Below are 23,919 nucleotides of genomic sequence, written 5' to 3'. Positions count from 1 at the left end.
TGGGCTGAGGAAAGAACTGATGTGGTGATTGCCAGTCCTTTATGAAGTATCTCTTTGTTCCAGCCCTTTCTCTATATCCAGCCAGATCTTTATGTCTCCCACTTATTACCCATTGCTTTTTGTCTCCCTCCCCAATCACCTGAACTCTTTGCTTCTCTCCCCACAATATTCCCCCTGGCCCCACATATTCCCTGTTTTTCACCTTCTATCTCACTCACTCTTGCTGTTCATCTGCCTTATTGCCTCACTGGGATACTGTGGTTGGGTGCAAAATGGCCTTTCTGGGCACTGAGACACATCCTGAATGCTCTTTTTCTACAGAAAGGGAGAGGCGACTTGTTGGCCATGGCAGTGTTTACTGGGTGAGGCAGTCCCCAGAGGCAACGTGGGATCAGAGAAGATGGGATATAGCTCCCAGGTCCCAAAAGACTGATTCCATTCTGTCGGGTTTGGTCCTGCAGGTATAATGAAAGTTACACAGCAGTAGTGGAACTGCCTTTTATCTAGAGAAATGTACAGAGATTTGCCAAAATGCCTCCTATAGCCTCAGATTGTATCAGTTATAAATGATCCGCATTATTGGTGTGTCCAAATATGATCCATTCCGTACATAACAAAAGAACATTGTGTTAAAGGATAACAATGAATGTTGAATTTTCCTAAGATGGTATATAAACCAGTGTAATTTTCTTAACTTACTCCATATGAAGGTGCGGGATACAGAATGCCAAATGTAAACTGAACCAAGCAGCCAGACAAAAACAGTTCATCTGTAGGAAGGCACTATGACTGCAGCTGTCATATTTAATTCAAAACAAGGTGCAGCATCTGTATCTCTAACATGCCTTATGCACCTATTATAAAATTTGAAACAAAATAAAATTTTGTTAGATTGATTTATAATTTTGTTTTCTTTGTGTCTGAGCCTCCTGAGGAATCCGTTTAGAAAACATACTTTTTTAAAAGGAGCAAAAGGATAGCATAGGCCACACTACAGAGAGGACAAGGGGCAAGCCTAGCCCACCCCTTTATTTCTTATTTACTGAGATCATTTTAATACCAGTTTTCCATCCTTTCAAAGCAGTGTACAAGTCAAATCATCAAAGTAGCCTAAAAACCACATGTCAATAAACACAACCATTTCAGAAATGAAAACATAGCTATCAGTCCAATATTCATGAAACCAAATGGCTGCCTTCTGAATCAGTGCTTGAGTTGTTGAGGTAATGGTAGGGGAGTTCATGAAATAAAACAGGGGCCATCAGAAACGTTAAGGGGACCAGACCCCGCTATAATTCAAGCTCTGCTCTGAATAAGCTGATATCCGGCTTTTCATCTACCTCAGGGGTGGCCAATCTGAGGTTTTCCAGCTGTGGTTAGACTACAACTCTCATCATCTCCAGCTGCAATTATGAAAACCATGCCTAATTATCCCAAACAGAAAAGAAAATGTTACATCACTTAACATTATTTTAGCAACTGTCAATATATTAAATTGTATGTTATTTCCATTTTGCGTCTTTCTCCAAATTGCATCTAGGCATTGCTGCCCATACGAATTGCCCTACTGGGGCATTAAAGTTGCCCATTCTCAGAGGCATAGATTTTTATAATACTTACATATTATAGCTGCTTATTCATTGCTTTAATTATCTGCAATCCACATGTGCCCTGAACTAGGCCTACACAGCACTGGGAGACAATAGTGAGGTCCCTGCAAGCCACACTGTTGACATCATCCAGTATGTTAATGTATGGGGTTCTCCCATGCAACACCATCATATGATACTTAAATGTGTGGGGAATATTGCCTTTTTGGTGTGGTCCTAACATGCCAATTGTGGGCAAAAGTTCCCATGTGAGAACAAAAGCATTAACAAATCAAGAAATGGCTTCTACACCTGTTAGGCATCCAGGAGCTGAACTTTCTGCTAATGAGGCAAAAAAAAACAACCCATCAGTTATACTGAGGACCAGTATCTTCCATTTGCTCATCCTAGAGGTTTTACGCACAGCAGATTTTACCGTGGGTTTAGCGGGAGGCTTTACTGCAAACTTAAAGCTGTCTCAAAAAACAGCTGAAAATAGTGGAGTTTTTTTACTCCGGAGATCAATCAGGCTGCACTCGGGCGCTGTGGAAAACCCGAATTGCACATGTGGGCTGCTGCCCGATAACTTGCAGGGACTTCAGGGAAAATCTGGTCGATATGTGTACTTGCACCTTCCATTCCAGAGGAGATGTGAGCTAAAAGCAAAAAACTCATGGTAAACTGCTGTCTGTAAAACTTCCTGCTGAACTAAAAAGCTTCACAGCCCCAACAAGTGTGACTCGGTAACATGTTACATTGTTTATTATTCTCTTTGAAATCTAGCATGGACCTAGACAACCTATTCAATGGGAGAATCCCCCAGGGCACTGCGATCATCATGCGGTGCCTTATGGGATATCTGGAGGCTGGGGAAATGAGTTCCAGACTCTGTTGATCCACTCTGCCGGGAGCAGCATGATAATGTGGGTGTGTGGCTTGTGCACCGAAGACAAAAAGAGCAATCATCTGGAGGAAGGTAGGTTGAACCTTGCCTCCACCCACCCCACTCTGCCCTCACACCCACCCCAACCCAGTAAAGGTCGTGAAAACAACTGTGCAGTTTCCTTGACACCAGGGGTGGCTTAATGGATAGGCAATGACAGCAAAATCTGAGGGGCGGCAAATTTTACCAGTCCTCTCTGGGGGTGGCAGTGGCAGCACAGCAGCTGTGGGAAAGAGGAAGGTTCCTCTTTTTACCTTTTAAAAAATGCCACTGAACGATGGTTTGGAGCAGTGAGAGCTCCTTCCTGCCTCCCAAATGACTGCACAGGCTGGTCTGCAACTCATTTTGGGCCTTTCCCCGCATGCATGCATGCATGCGCAGAGAGGCCCCAAACGGACTGCAGACTGGCCGGTGCAGTCATTTGGGAGGCAGGCAGGAGCTCTCGCCCATCCTGCCATGCAGCAACATTTTTTAAAAAGGTAAAAGGGGGGACATTTCCCTCGCCTTCTCTCCCCATAGCCGCTGTGGCCAACCCTGCCCCCAGAGAAGGGCGGCAAATCCTTGACTGCCTATGGGCGGCAAAAAGCTTAATCCACCCCTGCTTGACACAGAGACACTCTTACCCCTCGACTTTGGGGCCGAGGTCCAGGGCCTCCACAGCCCCTGGGAGCTCCCAAATCCTCATTAGTCTGTTCTGGGTGGTGTGTTTGCCCAGCGGAGTATTATGATGCTTAATTTGTAGGGGAAGGTGGGCCTCCAAAGGCCCTTTGGTCCAGGTTCCAAAATTACCTAGGTGCACCTCTGCCTTGACACAGACCAAATCAACTCACAGAAAACAGAGGAAACAACTTTGGGTGAACCATTGCATTTCTCCAGATCCCCCTATTCTTATTACTGCAATTGTCAACATTGCATTTAAGGGAGCCTTAACCACTTACTTATGACTACATACTAAAAAGATTATATTTGGTTTGTAGCTGTAACTACTAGGTGACCTGCCGAATGTGGTATATGCATATGTATGTATGAAGCACGTTCACACACACACACATACATAAATACATATGTGTTTCGTGCCGAGACCTCCTCCGGGTTTGATAGTAATTAAACTGTAAATATGGTTTTCCCCCTCCCCATATGTTTTCACTTCAGACTTAACAGCAGAAATATTTCTTGACATCTGCATCCATTTGAAATGAGCAATAATTGAATGAGGGAAGAGATAGACATAGGGTGTGTATTCTCTACTCCCTCCTGCCTCTCTACCCTCACTCCATTCATTCATGAAAGTTGTTTTTCATTTTGGTAATTTTTAAGCTGCAGGCTGGGAAGGAACTACTTGTCTGCCTCAGAAAATACATTAATTAAGTACTTAAAGTCACCTGTGAGCCCAAGATGCCTACTCACAGAGGACATCCCCCTGTATATATCTGCATGAGTCACTGCCCTGGCCTTGCCTTTGGTTGACCTCTGTTAGGAGCAAGACATTCTGTTGTGTGATTGGACCATTTAGTCATTCTTCTTGTAGCCAAATTACCTGCCTTCAGATAGTGTCACCTCCGATAGAGTGACTCACACAAAAGCAAATGGGTCAAGCTCCTCTGAAGGATGGGTTAGTTTTATTCTTATATACAGAAATAAAACCATTGTAGGTATAGGAATGTGGACGCATGGCTTGCTCTGTTCTTCCGCTGTGTATTCCATTCCAGCAAATGACTGAATCCAAGCTCAGTGCCTGAATGCATCATCTGTTCATATGCAGAAATTACAATATTTTGAATACGTTTTTATGAATTATTGTTTCATTTGAAATGCGATAATGAAAAAGGATTCAAAATATTATAATATCTTTGTTGGAAGTTGGTGGTAAATTATATAACAGGATTAACTGATAATGAAACTGTAAGCAGTGAATAATTAATACCTTAGCTTGATGTAATAATGTATCAGTAATCTATTAAGCAATCATTAATTATTAAATAATATATCAAAAATTATAAGGATATCTTTGTATTTGTTAATTCATCAATTAAACTGAAGAGTAAATGTGAATCTATCAAGCACGCTATGGGCGGGTTCAAACCATAAGGGCAGCAGCACACACTGAAGAATGAGGGGGTGCTGAAAATGTGCCTGTGGGGAGTCCTCCATGGACATCCTATTCCTGACGCCCTCCTGGTGCATCCCTTGATTGTGTATGGGAGCTGTTCATGCAAACGGCCCCTAAACACACGCTCCATATACTTCTTTAAACAAGTATTTTGAGTGCATGTTTAGGGATCATTTGGATGACCAGCCTCCACAAGCAGTCAAGGGATGTGCTGAGCATGCCTCAGCATGCCTCCTCCTTCACATGTGCTGCTACCAGTATCGTTTGAACTGTCTCTATGACAACATGTCAAAAATAATATCTGTATTATGTGTTTTTCTACACTGCATAATTATCCCATAAAACCCCCTATAACAAATAATGTCCATGATGGAATAAACCACTGTGTGGAACAGTGTTCCCTCTAACAGGGATTCCCAGGTGTTGTTGACTACAACTCCCAGAATCCCCAGCTGCAATGGTTTTTGCTTGGGGGACATGGGTGTTGTAGTCAGCAACATCTGGGAATCCCTGTTAGAGGGAACACTGTTCTGGAAACAACCATAGTGGGCTGTGAAAATTCAGACAGTTGTCTTCCTTTTTTAGAATGTGACTTCCATAAAGGATTTCACAGATATTCTTTTTTTCAAACACTTCAGTATCACTCTGAAGCACCGATACTAGAACTCTAAAATGGACTTTAATTTTGAAATTCCAATCTACAACTCTGACCATTAGATATTTGTCAGCTAGAAAGAAAAGAAGGGGGGGTGTCCTTTTGTCCCCCGCCTTCTGTCCACTTTAGTTCCCACTGGAATCCTATTTGCAAACATACCTGCTGATGACAGGCAGGTGTCATTGTGGCTGCCAGATGCAGCTTCACTGTCTGAGTCTGAACTGGACACTGTCTGCTAGAAGACAAAATCATAGATTACTTCCTGTAGTTGCACCTCTTGGGAATATGGCTTCATGTTGAGCATGTTGAGTCTGTCAGAATATTTAGCATACAGCAGATGACAGGTACAGCCCCTGGGTTCAAACCTCTGTTTATATGCAAGGAAGAGTCCTTCCCAGCATCCTTTGAGTTCTTTTGAGTGGATTGTGCTACTTTCATCTTTATCTCATATGCTGCAATGCATAGGGATGTGCAAAACCTTTTGACGTCAAAACGTTTTGACTTGAAACAGGCTGTTTCAAGTGTTCTGAGCTTCTTTTTTTAAGCCCTTCAAATAAAGGGCCTGCTTCAAGCTTGGAACAAAACAACCCCATTTCAATTTGAAATGTTTCAACATTTCAAGCACCATTTTGGAGGCCTGTCTTTCCCTTGCTGATTGTTTTTCTGGCACTGGCTTCCCATTAGTTTGTGATCTCCTTGCTTCTTGGCTGGCTTGTTATCATCATGTTATGACAACACTTGATTGTTGCCCATGCCAACAATCAAGTATTGCCATGGGTAACTGTGTGCCCATTGGCTGTGGAAAGTGAGGAGGGAATTTCAAAATGTATTCCAAAAGGAGGGAGTTTCAAAATGTATTCAAAGGGACTAGGAGACAGAGAGAGCCTTTATAGTGTGCCTCTCTTGAAGAGGATACAACAGAAAAGGAGGAAGGAAGGTAGGTTTGATTTTGTGTTTTTCTCAGCACCAAGTATAATATAGCAATAGCAATAGCAATAGCACTTACATTTATATACTGCTCTATAGCTGGAAGCTCTCTAAGCGGTTTACAATGATTTAGCATATTGCCCCCCAACATTCTGGGTACTCATTTTACCGACCTCGGAAGGATGGAAGGCTGAGTCAACCTTGAGCCCCTGGTCAGGATCAAACTTGTAACCTTCTGGTTACAAGGTGGCAGTTTTACCACTGCGCCACCAGGGGCTCTCTATGCTGTGCTATTGCTGCTATAACTATCTGGTCTTGCTGGATCTCAGATTGACAAAGGCAGAATAGAATAGAATAAACTTTATTACGATCATAGACCAGACAATACAACAAAAAATGTTACATAAGATTCGAACGTGTAATACGAACAATGTAGCAAAACCTAGCCACATTGAAAGTGATCTCTTTGCAAAAGTTAGATTACAAAAACTCTAAATAAAATTCATCGGAGTGACCCGGAAACTTCCCCAAAAGAGGAGAAATTAGTTTTGAACGAGCATCACTATAAGATGTACAGTATAAAATAACATGAGGGGTAGTTTCTATGGTACTCATTCCACAGGGGCAAATCCTTGTTAAACGGAATCCCTTTATATCTACCATCCCTGACAGCTGTCGGAAGGGCATTTAGGTGGGCAAGAGTAAATGGACACCTAAATTGACAAAGGCAGAACTTGGGTGCCTATCTTCCTTGAGTTGTGTTTTGTTTTATTTGTGTCAAAGAGAAGTTGACCAATACCAGGGTGGGAAGGGCAGGCAGGGGGGAAGGCAAGGTTCAATCTACCTTCTTCCAGATGATCAATCATTGTGTTTTCAGTGCGTAGGCTGCGCACCCACATGATCCACACTGCTGGGAGCAGCATGGATCAACAGAGGCCAGGGCTCATTTTCCCGATCTCCAGATACCCCACAAGGCACTGCAAGATGAGACAGTTGCCTTTGGGGATTCCCCCATCAGACAGGCACTCTAGGCACATGTCTCTGTGCCTCCTTGGGCTGTGTGCAGCCCGAGGAGACATGCAATCCCGGCAGCCGGTAAGAGCCAAGGTAGGAAGTGGGGTTAAGCTGGGCAGGAGTGCTGGGATCCACATGGATCCCAGCACTCCACACGAGCAGCATAGCTCAGGCAACAAGGCTGCCTTAGCATGGGCTAGGCTGCTTGTGAGGACAGCCTCAGAGTTGTGGCAAGAAATGGACTGTGGCATATCTCTCTCTCTCTCTCTCTCTCTCTCTCTCTCTCTCTCTCTCTCTCATATTTCTTTGTGATTTTTATGAGATGAACTCCATGTTTGTCCTTGAGTCTAACTTGTGCTTCATTTACTGCTCTGGCGTGCTCTGCAATCTGCATTGAAAGGTGTACTTAGTCAAAATGTGGCTAAAGTTGCTCTAGTTGAGTTTATGGTTTTGCTGCTGTGGCAGCTGTGGCAGCAGTTACAATGCTAGGAAGTAAGGAGTCAGAAATGTGAGTGAGAGAGCAACTTGTGCCAATGATGTTACTGCAGTGCAAGCACTGTAGCTGGCAGGGGATTCTGGGTCAGTGATTCTTTTTTGGCCATTTTTGGACTGTGTTTTAAATGTGTGTTCTGTTTTGTGAGCAGAAGTGTACTAACCCCCGGACCTTGGGGACCCGGTCTGGTCCTCCAAGGTCCTGGGGGGGCTTCAAATGGCCGGGGGGGGTGCAGCAGCCACCCCTCGCCCACCCCGCCAAACCTCCTGTTTTGGGTTTTTAAATTCACTTTCCCTCTCTTACCATGGCTGAGGGTTGCCTACGAGGTGGGGGGTGGGGAGCGGAGCAGTCCTTCTCCCTTCTCCCCCCTCCCCCAGCAGCAGAGAGACCAGAGGGATGCTGGCCGTGTCCATTTGGGCCAGTGTTTTTAACAAAGTGTGACGCATGCCAGTGCAGTTTAGAGAAGCATCCCTCCAGTCTCTCCACTGCCGGGGGAGGGGGAGATGGGAGAAGGACTGCTCTGCTTCCCCTGCCCCACTGCAGGCACCCCTCGGCCATGGTAAGGGGGAAAGTTTTTTTTTTTTAAATGGAGGTTTGGTGGGGCGGGCCCCTCAAAGGAGGTTTGGGGGGCCCTTGCATGGGGGGGCTCACAGCTGGGGGATCCAGGCAGTCCACGTGCCCAAATCATCTTGGTGTGCCTCTGGTTGTGAGGGGCAAATTCCCTTTTACTCTGTTCTTCTGCAGTGTTTTTCAAGGCAGGGTTGCAAAATGCATTGCAAATTGCAATGCAAATCTTGTGTGCACTCTATGAGTGCAGCTTGTTTCAGCCATAGGGAACAATGGGGAAACTCAAAGCACCCCATTGTTCCCCATGGGCAGCTCCTAGGGACACCAAAGTTGGTTGGGTGGTAGGGCATGTTGTGTGCTACCTATCACCCAGCTCACAAAAGAAATGGGCAAGCATTTTTTTAACAGCTGTTTAACCTTTTCCCGAAACCCCTCATAGGATCCTATGTTAAAGGGTTTAAAAAAAAAAAATCACTCACTTGACAATTACTTTTGTGGGTTGGGTGGTAGGTAGCACCCATCATGCCTTACTACCCAACACACCTTGGTGTCCCTAGGAGCTATCCATAGGGATCAATTGGGTGTTTCAAGTCACCCCATTTTCCACTATGGCCAAAACACTCAAAACATTTTGTGTTTTGTTCCACTGAAACAACCAATTCAACTGCTGTTCCGATGAAAGATTTCAGCCATCTGCATTTTGTTTTGAGCTCAAAACAAAACACAAAATCTGTTTTGTGCACATCCCTAGTAATGCACGGTCTAGGTCAGAAATCTATGAATATGTTTCATGTTAATAAATAGTAACAACAATATGTAGCTATGTCACCTCATTTTTCCTAGCAGCAATATCTGGTGTGGTGAAAGACACTGGTGAGACCTTTTTTAAACAGGAGTAGACTGGGTGAGGAGAAATAATAGCAGGACCCCAGTTCACTACCCCACCCCACTCCTTCAAAGGAACATGCACTAGTAGGCAACTTAATAAAAGAGGGAAAATAACAAGGACATTTACAAAGAGGGGAACAAAAAGGAGGAAGCAAAATGAAGGAACCATGCAAAATGAATGTTCCACAAAGAAGTAATTCTTAGATGAATGAAGCAGATCTTATCTGCAGTTTTAAGCCCTCAGCTATTCTAATTCTAGTGTGGACCTTGCTACTGAATGGACGCTGCTTGAAAGCAGAAGGCTTCCGCTCTCTTCCCCACTTCTACTTTGGGACTGCTCAGTCTCTCAGTCTCAAAAACCATGGTCTTCCAGCTCATAACTATGCTCTTAACTAGGACTCTACCCCAGCACATGCAAGCTGTGTAGACTAATAGGAATGAACTTCAGATTTGTGAGCTTTGTAATACAGTACATGTTGCTGCCAGCTTAATAAATCTACCCACACATTTTGGAGAAATAAAAGCCCCATTCATTTGTTACTTTCAACACTTCTAGGTTCTGTGTACAGTGTACACAGGTACAGGTACAGTCATTCACATGCTATGCTGAATACAGGTGCATCAGTACACTTTAGCCCTCTTCAGAAGTTATGCACACCTCCCAATCACAAAAGTGCCTGTTAGAATGGACAGTGTTCAGCTCTTCAGATGCATTCCAGTTTATCCATGAATGGCACTCTGTTGCAAATGACTGGCAGGGCCAGGGCAGGACTTTTGGCCCTGTTTTAGATGCTGTACTTGCATACAGTGTCTATGGAGAATGTCTGGACTTTTGTATCCTGCATTTCAGGTGGCCTATATCCAGGTACACCTTTAAAATGAATGCAGCTGTATCCACACAAAAACATGTACTTGTGTGCAGACATCTGGACGCAGGTATAACATAATAAGGCTATTCAGACAATCGCTGGGCGGGCGGGCGGGCGGGGACTGTGCTGAATGTGCCTTCCCCCCAGATGATCCAGTCCCATTGGTGGGATGTGCAGATCATGCTCCCACATGATCCATGCTGCTTGGAGCAGTGTGGATCTCTGGAGGCTGGGACAATGTGTCTGGGCCTCCGGAGATCCCACTGCACTGCACGATGAGCACTCTTCATTGGGGGAATCCTCCAGTCAGGATTCCCTGGGGGAATCCCCCCGTTAGATTCCCTATCAGGGAATCCCCCAAGCAGGCTGCATGCATACTCAGACTGCATGTAACCTTAGAACCCAGCAGACGACAGCACTTGGCAAGTGCACCTTTAACCCTGGCTAAAGGGTTAGGCGGGCAGGCAGTGCTGGGATTGGCCCTGATCCCAGCATTGCACAGGAGCAGCCTAACCCAGGCTGGGCTGCCCTAGCCTGGTTTAGGCAGCTCATGTGAATAGCCTTAATGTTTGAACAGGGCTAAAGGAAGTTTTGTTTGTGCAGCTCCTTGTGGAACCCTTTGGCTCCTACTTTATGTCCCTTCATGCTAACTTTGGCTTCTTTCCCCAGCTCTTTGTAATTCATTATCCTAATTCTACACTGTGGGCACAACATTTATTTCTAAATAGTAAATGCTTACTATTTGACATCTTTGCATTCTGTGAACAAGAAGTTTCTGAGTCCTGCTGGATCCAAAGTTCGGGGCATTGGCTAAAAATTTAAACAAAATGTAATCTCATGGAGTATCAAGCCTACTTTTAGTGTGAAATTTCCCACAGTTCTGCTATTTATAAACTCCTGCTCCCTGTCATACACTTCCTCATTACAAGGTCTTTGATGTCTCAAAAGTATGGGTGAGTCTTTATTGTTTCATTACAGTTTCCTGTCTCTGTCTGCTGGTATATTTGGATTTTGTTGACCTGGCACTTCAGTTTATTTCACATTTTGATGGTTGGGAGGAGAGAGAAAAAAAGCACCTTGACTTTCTTCTGTTAGACTTCACTCTCAGATGCCTTTGACTGAGATCCCATAAATGAAACCTCCCTGGAATTAACAGACAAAACATCAACAGCATACCAAACAAACATCCAAACGGGGAGCAATTTCCATGTTAATTGACTCCATAAGTGACCTCAGTGAGCTATCTCTCCAGAAAGTCTGCTGTGGAGACAGACGTAGACATTGAAGCAAACTTAGAAAATCTCTGTAATAGAAAATGAGGTTTATAAACTCACACATCGAAAAGCCAAGGCCTTTCGCAGACAGCAGGCTTTAACGTGGGATTAAGAAGAGTGAAGTACTGCGAGTACATATAACATATAAAATTATATAAAATTATATAAAATTATATAAAATTATATAGATATAAAGGATATATATATATATATATATATATATATATATATATATATATATATATATATCTCCTATGTACCACAATAGAACATCATCCTAAATTGTCTTTTAAAAGCTTTTGTAAATTGTGGATGATGCAAGTCATTTAATGGTACTAGAGAAAGACCTGCTGTTCTGGTAGCTCCAGGTCTTAACACTCACATCAGTTTCGGGGGATAACTGAAGGAAGCCCGGGTGGGTGCATGGCTGGGGGAGTCAGTCATGTGACTTGCCTCTGGGGGGGGCCCCCAAGGCAGTGGGCCCCCAGACAACTGTCTCCCCTTGCCCTATTATAGTTACGCCCCTGCACCTGCCCTTCCCATGGTGAAGGAAAGTAAAATCGCTGTCTGGGAATGGCCCAAGTGAAGGACTTGAGGAAAGAACAGTAGTAGAGACAAATGACAATAGAAATTCTTGTTTTGGGGGTACATGGTCTTCACATGACAGAATGAAAAGATTGGCTACCTCATGATTCCTTCATATTTGGAATCTCACTATAGAGTGAATAAGTCAAGATAAATAAACTATAAGTATCATTACCCTGGCAGTTGCATTTTATCAGGAGAAATTTTCAGATTTGTTTTGCTGAAAACACACACACACACACACAAACAAACACACAGTTGCCATCTTGGGACTTTTGAACTGGATTTTAGACTATTTTTAAACTCCTATTTTAAAACTCCTAGTCCTGCCACCAGAATTTGCCTGCCTCCTCCTGCCTGCTTTGTACTTTGCTTCTCGGCTGCTGATTACTGTCTGGCAGCAGAAGAGAAAGAAAAGGTTTTAAAGCCAGGCCTGCCTTATCCCAGCAGCAGGTACTGCTGCCACCTGATTGGTCCTCCTATTCCTCCTTGTAATTTGGATGCAGTTGTTGAGCAAGGTAGCAACAACAGCTGGAGGTAGAAGTTGTCTCCATGGTTTCTCTCCTGGAAGGGGAGGGGAGGGGAAGGGAGGAAAAGGATGGAGAAGAAAGAAAGAAAGAAAGAAAGAAAGAAAGAAAGAAAGAAAGAAAGAAAGACCATCCCCTTATCAGTTTGTTTTGTGATTTCTTCCCCTTGCTTTGAAGCCACTGAGGTCATGCACATGAATACGGTTAGGGCTGGAGTGCATGTAGCTAAAAGTCAACATAAATATACATAAGAAGCTGCCTTATACCGAGTCAGACTATTGGTCCATCTAGCTCAGTGTTGTCTACACTGACTGGCAGCAGATCTCCAAGGTATCAGGCAGGAGTCTTTCTCAGCCCTACCTGGAGATGCTGCTAGGGAGTGAAACTGGGACCTTTTGCATGCAAAGTAGATGCTCTTCCGCTGAGCTACAAGGGGAATACCTTACAGTGCTCATAAGTAGTCTCCGATTCAAATGCAGATCAGGGTGGACCTCCCCCCACCCCCCCTCACAAATGAAATTAAATGCACCATTTGTCCCAATGAGATTCTGTGATCTAGAGGAGGGTGTTTGAACTCTAGAGAAGGGGTTATGTGTAGTGGCTTTCATTTTTTCCTTACAAATGCACCAGATTTGTCCAAATATGCAAAATAAGCATAAATTATACCAATTCACACAAATTCTATGCAAATGTTTGTGCGAATTGGAGACTCTTTTGGCGAATAGAGCCCACTGTTTCCATTTTTTTGGTGATGGATTTCTACTATTTTCACCATCTGGACCTGGCAATCCTACACACAGAAAATGTTGATCACCCGCATTGTAAGTTGTGAACAAGGCTGGAGGTACATGTTTTCTTAGGGTCTCTTCACACATTACATTTTAAATCTACATCTGAGAATGTAAATGTGACAAAAATGTGTTTGCAAACATTTGTATTGTACAGGTACTACTAGTACTACTACTATGAATATTTATATACCACTCTTCAACCAAAGTTCTCAAAAGCGGTTTACACAGAAAAATAAATAATACATAAATAAGGTGGTCCCCTGTCCCCAAAGGGCTCACAATCTAAAAAGAAACATAAGGCAGATACTAGCAACAGCCACTGGAGAGATGCTGTGTTGCAGTTGGATAGGACCAGTTGCTCTCCCCCTACTAAAAATAAGAGAATCACCACTTTAAAAGGTGTCTCTTTGCTCAGTTAGCAGGTACATTCAAGTATCAAGATGGAGCTGAAATTGGCTGCAGCTTCCTTTTGAATATACATTTTCGGTTGCTTCTATGCTATATTTAATACAGTGTTATATTCTCCATTAAAATCTGGCGACGTCCGTCCCCATAAGTAAGTCTGCTTGCAGTAAAGATCCCACTTCTACCTGCCACTGCCCCTTTGATTGGTAGTTTCTCTCTTGCTCCTGTAATTAGTTGCTTTCTGTTCACAAGATTATATTCGGTATTCAGGAACTGGCCCTGAACTAATCAGTTGCTTTTTCGTGTTGTAGGGGTAGGACTTTAATTACTTGTTTCTTCTTTGCAGCCAGAGCAATTGCTCATTATTTTCTTTTTGAGTGCAATTTCAAGACCTTGCAATTGCAAACATTAAAAATAAAGTAAAATAAATTGCTCTGGCTACAAAGAGGAATCCAGTAATTAAACCCCTCCCCCAGAACAGGAACTGACCAATAAAGGGCCAGTTCAGGAATGCTGCAGCTATATGAATGAACAGGAAGCAATTAACTGCAGGGACAAACCCAGTTTTAAAAGAAAGGGACAAGGGGGAACTTACTAATCAAAGGGACAGTAGCCATGAAAATATTTAATAGTGATTTGCCCACACACACTGGACAAAATGGCCTTTTAATTGCTTTTTAAAGAAAAATAATTTCCACAAATCAAGTCTGGAGAAAGTCATAGAATCAAAATGGAAAATACTGGAACATTTCCAGCTACCTTTCCAGGATTTTCCATTTTAAAAGGACAAGCAACATTTCCAGGATTTTCCATTAAAAATGGGTGAGTGAATGATGCCAGTTCTAGAGAAAACAGTCGATGTTGAAGCAATCTCAGTGGCAAACCTGGATGTCCCTCTGCATTGTCTATGAAATAATCCTAACATTACCAACATTTAGTATATGCTTTGGCCTGCATCTTCATTCTGTGCGATATGAATGTAAAACAAACAAAGAACAAATCATTATTTTTCATGAATAATTCCCACAGTGACAAATGAGCTTCCTAATCAGAAATTGTTCATCATGTGTTGCAAACCTTCATGTATTCCTTTACATATCCCTCACTTTCTCTTAGTGATGAAGTCACATAGCCATATGTACAGGCTGCACAGTACTGTGATGTCATTCTGTTCACTATGTGACTCCTGATTGGGATAAGTTCCATGTGAGTCATTCAGGAAGGAGGAGGAAAGAGCAACCAGCATTAAAAATGCACCAGAGTAGCAGAAGTTGGGGGTACAATGGTGCCAAAGTGGGTGGGGGGAGGTGACAATTCACATGACCTAACATTTTTCAGGAGAAATGTATGTTTTATTGTTATTTATGATCTAGAAATCAAAGCTGGTCAATATCTGGCAGTGACTTAATTTCAAAAATTATGGAAATAAAATGTAACATTTCCTTCTATTCTAAACATGCTCCGCTTTTACTGTTCTTGTAATACTTTAGCATGTTATTTGCAGGACATCAGGTTTTCTCTTCAGTATATTAACCTTTGAAACAGATTGACTTTTTCATATTCTAGTTGAGGTGTATCTTTAAAAAAATACGAAGTAGTTGACCGGAACATATCCTCCCGACCCCTGTTTGTAAGCATTGCTCTTCTCATCATTCATACCTTTCTTCTACATGCACATGTCAGTATGGAATCTCTTTACATCTGGAGAGGGTTGCTGGTATATGATGAGGCTGTTCTCACACACAGCCTAACCCAGGCTACGGAAGCACCAGGCTGGGTTAGGCTGTGCATGAGGACCACTGGGATCGAGCCTGCTCCCATCAGGGCAGGGCCACCTAGCCCAGCTTTTTAGCCCCGTTAGCCAAGGTTAAGGGAGCGCGCGTTGCCTTAACCCAGGCTTGCTGCTCGTGTGAGAGCTCAGGCTGCTTCCCGCCTGGTGGCACACAGAGTCTAGGGCACCCATCTCCAGGTGGAGTCCCCCAGTAGCACACAGTGCGTTGTGGGATTCCCAAAGGCCAGAACGTGTTGTCCCAGCTCTCTGAAAGAAAGGGACAAGGAGGAATCTGCTAATCAAAGGGATAGTAGCCATGAAAATATTTAATAGTGATTTGCAGACACACACTGGACAAAATGGCCTTTTAATTGCTTTTAAAAGAAAAATAATTTCCACAAATCAAGTCTGAAAAAAGTCATAGAATCAACATGGAAAATACTGGAACATTTCCAGCTACACATGCTTGCTACTTCTGGCCACTTCCGGCCAATGGGGGAAACGGAGCAGCAGGGAGGAACACTACCGCCCCAAGGGGCTTAAAAACAATGGAGAACCGGTGGGGGAAATGCAGCGGGAGGGGTGAGTGCATCCTCCCCCGGCCTTAAAGAACTACCCCCGCCAGCGCCGAAGCACTGAAATGGCCCCCAGAGCTGAAACGTTTCAGAGGCCTTTATAATGGCCTCTAAAACGTTTCGGGCACATCCCTAGTTGTATCTCCATGGTAGAACACATGTCTTGCATACAGCAGGCCCAGGTTCAATCTCTTGCATTTCCAAGAAGGACTAAGGAAGACTGTTGCCTGAGTCCCTGGTGAGTTGCTGCCAGAAAGCATGGACAATGCTGAGCTAGATGGACCAATGGTATAAGGTGATGTATTGTGGCTGACATGCTAACTAAGGGATCCTCACTGCATCTGGAAGATGGACCCACACTAAGGAGAGCTTTCGGAGTTCCAAGTGTGGAGCATGAAGGGTGGTGGCCCTTATTTTCTTCTAGCTCTGCTTCTGGAAATGCCCTGTGCCACCCAAAAATATATTCCTGAGAGTTGTGGAATATGAGATGCAGAAGACAATTGAAATGAAACACAAATCTCCCAAACTAAATCTGAACTGAATCCTGAATCTCCTGAAATGAAACACAAATCTCTCCTAAAATACAAATTTGGGATGTAAGTATAGGAGTTATTAAGTGGAATAATACAAGTTCTTGAGGCAGTAGATCACACTACAAAGAGGAACAATATGTGTTTTCAAAACTAACCAGGCACAAAAAGAACTGTGGTTGATGCATTGTAAGTAGTAGAGTGATTATACACTCTGGGAGTAAAGTAAAGGTGAAATGAGATGAGACACTTGGAGAGCCATGATCTAATCTCAGGTTTGTTTGTATTCACACAAAGCAGTTGCGGGAAGCAGATCCTTTTAAAGGAATGGTACTGGGGGAGGGACAGTTAACTCTCTGTCCTGTGCCATTTTCCCAGCTTCAAGTGCCTTCTGAAACTATTCACCCTGGGGGGACATACAGATATTTCCACCACACCCCCAATCTGATTTGGACCCTCTTCCCACTTCCCTCATCATTGCTTTAAATAGCTTCTCTATTTCTGATTTTCTGCAGACTTTACCATTTCATACCTGCCCAGCCCACTATTACTATTCATACTGAAGCTTGCTTCTTCAGGGAACTTCATAACAGTTCAGCATGTCTCCAGCTTGTTGATGTAGAATTCTGGCATACTGCAATTTCATGGCATTTAACTTCTGATCACAGTTTAAAACCACATTTGGCCAAGGACAGAATTTTCTGCGGGTGGTTATTGGTGCTTCTGAAAGATAGACAAAAGCACACCAAACTTCCCCAGGAAGAGGGTTTAGAAAACAATCCTAAAAACATAAAGCCATATATCTGAAAGCCTAAATCTGACCTGTATCTCTGGTCAACTCTAGGCTTGTGCATTTCGATTTGGGTACAAAATGTTTTGTGCCCGAAAATGGCAATTTTGGAGGTTTTGTAACCAAAACAAAATCAAGAATTAAAAAACAGAGATTTTTGTTTCCAAATTGAAATGACTGTGTTTCGGACAGAATGCTTTGTTCTTTGGAAAAATATTGCAATTCAAATTGACTTCTCTGACTCTCTCCACTCTAGCTGAGGCACTGAGTGATTAGCAGAAGATAAGATATGCAAAAAGCTGTTGAGCATGAATGGTTTAGTTAAGCATGTGTTGGATTCAGTGTGATTGAAATGCAAACTGACCTTGCAAAGCGATTTGGAAGACAGCATTTTGAGACAGAAATACCCAAATATCTTTGGGAGCTCAATGCAATTCCAAAGCTCTTGCTAAAAGCCATGGTATAAATTGTGTGGAGAAGCTTTTTGAGAAGCTGGTTAGGAAAGTTCTGAAATTACACAGGTTTTTCTTTCCAAAGGTTTAGAAAGAATCTCTTGACTTGTTCAGGGCTCTTTTGAAGAGCTATTTTGGTTTTCTTCAGATTTTTATGAGTTATAGTGGTGTCTAAGTTTTGTTGCCCAAGTTGAGCAGTCTAATGTAATTTAGGCCACAATGTAATTTGGTGGGACATGATGTCTAAGCCAGTGGTTCACAACGTTTGCCATTGCAAGGACAGGTCATCCACATGGGACTACAGAAGACAAAAGGAGGGGGGTGGGGAATACCCCTGTCAATCTATTGACATCCCCAGGAATTTTAGTTGCTTCTCTCTTTCTTGTAACCATGATCCATGGTTTTGCACTTTCTTAAATGCAGTGATGATAAATCTCAACAATTCTGAACAGTAGGCTGATTTGTTTGGGCTACGGCTAACTCCACTTCATTTAAATGAACATTTGAAGCTGTTCCATAGTACCAAGGCAGTTCATTGGTCTATCTTGCTATCTCAAATGACCTGTGATCACTATTCCATGGGGAGGGAGTGTTTTTATTGAAAGATTGCTTAAATCCACAAATGGGTTGTGCTGCTGTGCTTGTGCCACAGGGGCAGGCTCACGCCAGCTGCAAAATCCTCAAATAACTATGCCAAAAAATTAAGTGTCATTGTTGTTCATCATTCTCTTCACTCTTTCAACTTTTTTATGTGGGGCTTCAGGGGCAAAACAGTTAGTTAGGTGGCAGTGCCCCAAGGGTGGTGCACCCAGATTACAAATAGGGCAAAGGGCTGATTTCTTTGGAATATTTGAGGTTTACATGTCTAAGATTTTTCCCATAGGGAATAATGGAGGTTTCAGCAGCCCATAACTCCACCTGGGGGGCACTGGGATGGCCCGAAGTGAGTGGTGGTGTAGTGTACAGAGGGTGCCAACCACCCCCCTGGATTGCTAACCCATTGGGGTACTGGGCTTTGTTGTTTCTGAAGTCTTGAGTTTAGATTCTCTGGTAGCAAATGAGATTTTTAATGAAAAACCATGAATCCACTCTCATATGCTACTAGAGAATCTCAGAACACCTCTAGAACAACAAAACCCTGTACTTCATGGGTTGGCAACCCATATGGGTGGGTGGCACCCTATGTGCACTACACTGCCACTTGCTCTGGGTCACCCCAGTGCCCCTCAAGTGGAGTTATGGGACTGCAGAAACCTCCATTATACCCTACGAGGAAAATCTGAAAGTCGCGTAACTTCATTAATTCTTTTAAAATCAGCCCTTTGCCAAATTCCTCTGAAAAAATTGTGGTAGCTTCCTTGTACCAACTGGGCACTACAACCAACCACACTCCACTTTGGCCCATCCCCCCCCCCCCCGCGTGAAGCTATACTTTTCCTGAAACCTCCATCACAGCGGCCATCGCCCAGATGCTGCACCCACACCATGCTCCACTTTCAAACCCAGCGTTTAGCCAAGGTTAAGAGAACCACAGATGATCTTCTGAGATCAAGAGAACCTGTGGCTCTCTTAACCTTGGCTAAATGCCGGGTTTGAATGTGGGGCTTGGCTCAGGCGCAGCACCAGAAGTGACCTCGCTCCTGGTGCTTCACACATACAGCCTAACCCAGACTGGGCTGCCCTAGCCTGGGTCAGGCTGTGCATGTGAATATCCTTCTTGACTTATTGTCAAGCTGCTCATTCCTTATGGGTGTGGGGGGTGCAAGAGAAAGGGCATGATGAGAATCATATTTTGTTTTTTACCATGTCCATATAGTTATTCTGCATCAAAGACACTGGGTGCGGAGAGAAGAAGGCAGGGTGTCATAGGGCCCATCCACTTTCTATCCCTGGACCCCCTTCAGCCTTGTACCCCCACCTACCTGCTCTTGAAAATATCTAAGAACAACCATATATTTCTACCCTGCCTTTCAACCAAAATTGATTACCATGGCAGCTTTACCCCTTGCTGACAATCTCTTTGCCCCCATCTCTTTTAAACTTTGCTCTTTTTGTGGCCATAGCAGCAAATTCTAATCTGAACAAATGCTATTATTACAAACACCCCAGAACTAATGGCACCTTCCAGGTTTTCCCTGATCATCCCAAATGGCTATATGCAGCCTGCATCCAGGAGCTTCACTTCTTCTTCTTCTTCTTCTTCTTCTTCTTCTTCTTCTTCTTCTTCTTCTTCTTCTTCTTCTTCTTCTTCTTCTTATTCTTATTATTATTATTATTATTCTTTCTTGTTTACACAGTCAGACAGGTGTTATTGACTGGTTTGTTTTATCCAGACATCGAGTCCTTCCCAAGGGCCTGGGATGCCAGAATTTTATTGTCAATGGTTACAGATATCGTCGCAGAATATAGGCTGTTCCCAGTTAAGCTGCTTTTTGTAATTGGCTGATGGTGATTTCTGTGGCCCCTATGGTGTTGAGGTGCTCTTCAAGGTCTTTTGGAACTGCACCCAGGGCGCCAATGACCACTGGGATTATTTGGGTCTTTTTCTGCCACAGCCTTTCAATTTCAATTTGTAGATCTTTGTATTTGGTGATTTTTTCTATTTCTTTTTCTTCTATTCTGCTATCCCCTGGTATTGCTATGTCGATTATTTTGACTTGTTTTTCTTTCTTCTCGACTACAGTGATATCTGGTGTATTGTGTGGCAGATGTTTGTCTGTTTGTAGTTGGAAGTCCCATAATATTTTTACATCTGCATTTTTTTCAACTTTTTCAATTTTATGGTCCCACCAATTTTTGGCTACAGGTAGCTTGTATTTTTTGCAGATGTTCCAGTGTATCATCCCTGCTACATTGTCATGCCTTTGTTTGTAGTCAGTCTGTGCGATCTTTTTACAACAGCTGATTAGGTGGTCCACTGTTTCATCTGCTTCTTTACAAAGGTGGCACTTGCTGTTTGTGGTTGATTTTTCGACTTTGGCTCTTATTGCATTTGTTCTTAGTGCCTGTTCTTGTGCAGCCAGTATTAAACCCTCAGTTTCTTTCTTCAAGTTGCCATTCTTAAGCCATTGCCAGGTCTTGGTGATGTCTCATTTTCCACTTATATTGTGCAAATATTGACCATGCAGTGGCTTATTTTTCCATTTTTCTGCTCGGTTCGTGACTTGTTCTTTCTTGTAGGCCTGCTTTGTTTCATTGGTGTTGAATAGTTTCACGTTATTGACCATTTTAAGTGCATCTTCTTCACTGTCCTTGATATATTCTTCAAGGCCTCTTTTCTCCTCCTCTACTGTTTGATGGACTTGCAGCATTCCTCTTCCACCTGAGCTGTATGGGAGGCATAGCCTATCTACATCACTGCAGGGGTGCAGAGCATGATTGGTGGTTATGATTTTCCTGGTCTTACGATCTAGCGTCTCTAGCTCTGCCTGGGTCCAGTCTACTACTACTACTACTACTACTACTACTATTATTATTATTACATTTTTATCCCGCTCTTCCTCCAAGGAGCCCAGAGTGGTGTACTGCATACTTGAGTTTCTCTTTCGCAACAACCCTGTGAAGTAGGTTAGGCTGAGAGAGAAGTGACTTGCCCAGAGTCACCCAGCTAGTATCGTGGCTGAATGGGGATTTGAACTTGGGTCTCCCTGGTCCTAGTCCAGCATTCTAACCACTACACCACACTGGCTCTTGATGCAGTCAGCAAATTGTTGCTAGATGGCAGCCACTTTGTTAGGGTGACAGTTTGTGCAGCAAAACCCAGACCTCAAACCACAGAGTGGACAATGGAATAGCCCCTAGCTCCTGCCAGGATGAAGCCACAGCCAAAGGTGACAGTACCCAAACTGAGATCAGGTATAAGGGTTTTCCAATCTGTGGAAGGGTTGCCAGAATTGGAAATGAAGCAAGCAGAATATTTTGCTCTGTTGGCCTGACCAGGACCAAAAGCAAATTTTCTGTTACTTATACCAGGCCTGGCCAATCCAAAGGCTTCATACTGCCTTTCCATTTGCTTTTTTATTTGCAGGAGCTAATGTTGTGCAACCTTATTAATGTTATGCCTTAAGAGAATTCTGAGGCTTGTACAGCACACTAGAAAGCTCAGTAGACTAAATCCCACCTTCAGTCCCTGAAATTCAAGCCCTAGGAGCTCTGCCAGCTTCCTCATTTGAAATGAATAGAGAATTCCACTCAGACAGAAGCTCCAAGTATGCACGTATGAGGTTCTGGACTAAAGTATTTGTGTTATTTACATGTGAACTTTCAACATACTTAATTTCCAAATGTGGGCCTTGGACTAATTGCTCACACTCCAAACTCCATACTTCCTCTCACCTTCTAGGACATGTAAGGGCTTAGAAAATTCAAATGTGATATACCACCTCAGAAGCTTAATTACCGTTTTCAGTGCAAGTCTAGGTCTCTGGAAAGGCAAGCAGCCACTAAACTTCTACTATTCTGTGTTTCAGGTCCACACCTCCTTTCCTTTTCACAATGCTCATATTCACCAGTAACATCTAAGAAATTGCATCACTAAACTAGTTAAAAATATAGTTGCCAACACAGGAAAAAAAAAAGCAGCAAGACACATAAAACCAACAACTGTCACCAACAGCCTAAGGGAATATAAGGAAGAAACACTGGGAATATAAAGGAAGAAACACTGGGAAAGAAGTGGTGGGAGAAAAGAAAGAAGAATGGAGAGATGGAGGTCAAGAAAAAAGAAGTGAGGAGGAGGAGGAGGAGGAGAAGAAGGAAAGAAAGAAAGAAAGAAAGAAAGAAAGAAAGAAAGAAAGAAAGAAAGAAAGAGGGAGGGAGGGAAATGAGACTGACATAAGTGAAAAGTGGGGGAAAGGGGGGACACAAAACAAACTGTTCCCTGTCATTCTGTCCATCATTTCTGACATATCTTTGGCTAATACATAAATATTTAAGCTGTGAATATTAGAGCTATCCAAAAGATCTGCAGCTTTTTGTAAATAGCACTGCATTTGTTTATATGTTACCAAGGGAGACAGAAGAAAACCTGGCTGATAGTAAGAGGAACTTGTAGTCAGAAGCCTTTAAAGTCCAACAAGTTTTCAGTGCTGTTTTCTGCATTAGAAATGGAGTACAAGATAACTTTTCTGAAAATGCAAGACATCTTATATCAAAGCACCCATTGCTTGATAAGACCCTGCTGAAGAGATAGGTCTGTCTGTTTAAGTAATACAAGATATGTGATTTGCTATTAAAAAATAACCCCAGTGTTAGTGAATAAATAAATTCACCGGGGATCTATATGACTGAAAATACAAAAGACTTATTTTACAACCAGCTACATTCTACTTGGGTCTCAGCTTCCCCAAGAGAATTAAGTCAATGTATGATTATCATATTTTAAGAGAGGCAAACATAAAAAGTTCAAACATATTCTCCCATGCATCCTATAAAAGTTAGGAAATTGTCAGTCCCTGTGGCAGCTACAAAGCCTAAACCATTGCAACTCTTGCTGTGATTCCGAATTGTTTTCATTTTGTCATTGGAATGAAAAAAGTAGTTCTTAATTCTAAATGTCACAACTTTGGCTACATATAAAGTGACCTCTATTAGAGCAAGATTTGCATCACAGGGATTTGCATCACATCTCAACAGGGATTCAAGTCAAGTCACTTTTATTGTTTTTTACTATAGCCATTACAACAAAATACTGATTCTGTCTAACAATGGCAGGGAAGATTACTGAATTATTTATTATTTTTATTATTATTTACATTTATATCCCGCTCTTCCTCCAAGGAGCCCAGAGCAGTGTACTACATACTTGAGTTTCTCTTTCACAACAACCCTGTGAAGTAGGTTAGGCTGAGAGAGAAGTGACTGGCCCAGAGTCACCCAGCTAGTTTCATGGCTGAATGGGGATTTGAACTCAGGTCTCCCCGGTCCTAGTCCAGCACTCTAACCACTACACCATTCTGGCTCTCTGTACTGAATACAGTACACAATAACAAATTTGACCAAGGAATCCCCTGAGCAATTTGAGACAGAAATCCATACTGTCATTTTCTCCAGCAGTGTCATTTGCCACTTCTCTAATTCTGTTTCTCTCCATTTGTGTGAAAATGTTGTGCGAAAGTGTTGCCCTCTCTAAATATTGGAGTCAGCATGATAGTGTCAGATAGCCA

Source organism: Hemicordylus capensis, chromosome 3 (genome assembly GCF_027244095.1).
Source record: "Hemicordylus capensis ecotype Gifberg chromosome 3, rHemCap1.1.pri, whole genome shotgun sequence".
Taxonomy (NCBI): Eukaryota; Metazoa; Chordata; class Lepidosauria; order Squamata; family Cordylidae; genus Hemicordylus; species Hemicordylus capensis.
This window is presented reverse-complemented; position numbering follows the sequence as displayed.